The following is a 1,967-nucleotide window of genomic DNA, read 5'->3' as shown; positions in this document are numbered from 1 at the left end:
CAATAATATATTACAAATTATTTTAAAAAGAACACTTGAAAAGCATTTAATTTCACAGCATCTAAACTACCGTGGTATCTAAGGTGGATAAAGGTGAGAGTATAGGGGACCTCCTTGTGCTGGAATCTCTTGTTTACAATAGAAAAACAAAACCTGGCCTGTCTTAGGACCTCTCTGCTTCCTTTAAAGTTTCAGTTTGATTATGTCACGTTTAGCATGAATGACTCCATTCTGGCGGTCTATATCTACACTACTGTATCACTAACTACGGTATCACTGGCTGAGATGCCACTCATTTTCTATGACCTGAGCTGGTTTACGGTTCTAACAAATATGCACATGGCATATAAAACCAGTGCAACAAATTGGCATGATTTTTGGTTAGAATGAAATTAGGAGAAGTTCTTTTTACTTTTTAATATTTTTTAAAGGCAGTCAAATTTAGCAGTGGAGGACTGTATACCAACTTTAGTGACACTAATGTGAATCAATCCTGATAACTCAGTACCAGCCAAGAAGTTCTGAGGATGAAACCACAAATCAACAAGGGATGATGGAAGTAGGTAAGAAAAATAATTCCACAGCATTGTTATTTGAAACTATAGAACCCCCTAAGTTTAAAGAGTAATGAACATGGGTTGTGCTCAGCATCTCCATCTAGTGGTAGGTTTTTTGTTGGTTGTTTTATTTTTGTTTTTTTTTTGAGACAGGGTCTCACTTGCCGTGCCCTGGGATACAGTGGTGCAATCATAGGCTGGGGTGCAGTGGTGCAATCATAGCTCACTGTAGCATCCAGCTCATGGGCTTGGATCCTCCTGCCTCAGCCTCCCAAGTAGCAGGCACCACTATGCCCAGCTAAGCTTTTTTATTTTTCCGAGATGGGGGTCTTACTATGTTGCTGAGGCTGGTCTTTAAGTCCTGGTTTCAAGTAATCCTCCCGCCTCAGCCTCCCAAAGTGCTGGGGTTATAGGTGTGAGCCACAAGCCCTGTTTATAGCAGCGTTCATCCATTCATAAGGGCAGAGTCCTTATGACCTAAACACCTCCCATTAGGCCCCAACTCCCAACACAGTTGCATTGGAAGTTAAATTTCCAATACATGAACTTTAGAGGACACAGACCATAGTTGGGTTTAAACATATGAATTTGGGAAGAATATAGTTATGGGCTAAATTATGTCCTCCTCCCAAAAATTGTGTGTGTGCATATATATATATATATTTAAATGTAGTTGTTTGTCTTTCTAAGTAACTCATAGACTCTGATTAAACGTGGTGGATTACATACATATGTTTATCCCCTCCCACTCCTGTCACATTTGCCATGGTGGACTCAGCTTGTGCACTAGGCCTCAACAGACCGCCAAAATGGAGTCATTCATGCTAAATGTGACATAATCAAACTGAAACTTTAAGGAAGCAGAGACGCCCTAAGACAGACCAGGTTTTGTTTTTCTATTGTAAACAGGAGATTCCAGCACAAGGAGGTCCCCTATACTCTCACCTTTATCCACCTTAGAAAATCCACTCTTCTACTATTTCCCAGTGGGATATGGTACCAAATAAGTACATTCATGATGGTGACAGGGCGTCATCGATGCCTAAAGCTTTGAGACGTTGACTGAAAAGGGAAGATCATTAAGTTTAGCCCAAAGCTGCCTCCTAATGTGTTTTAAGTTTGGCCCCAAGGTTTCTCCTACCTAGTTAACAGTGAGCTAACCGGATGTATAAACAAACTATAACCTACTCTTGTGCCAAACACTAAGTTTCAGCCAATCAAAGGCAACCAACTGTTCAAACCAGGTTCAAATGAGGCAAACTCGAAGCTGTAACCAATCTGGCTGCTTCTGTACCTCACTTCTGTTTTCTTTCTGTCACTTTCCTTTTTCTGTCCATAAATCTTCCTTGGCCACGTGGCAGCTCCAGTCTCTCTGAACCTATTCTTCTGGTTCAGGGGACACCAGATTCA

The sequence above is a fragment of the Colobus angolensis genome, unplaced genomic scaffold (assembly GCF_000951035.1).
Source record: "Colobus angolensis palliatus isolate OR3802 unplaced genomic scaffold, Cang.pa_1.0 Scaffold2, whole genome shotgun sequence".
Taxonomy (NCBI): domain Eukaryota; kingdom Metazoa; phylum Chordata; class Mammalia; order Primates; family Cercopithecidae; genus Colobus; species Colobus angolensis.
This window is presented reverse-complemented; position numbering follows the sequence as displayed.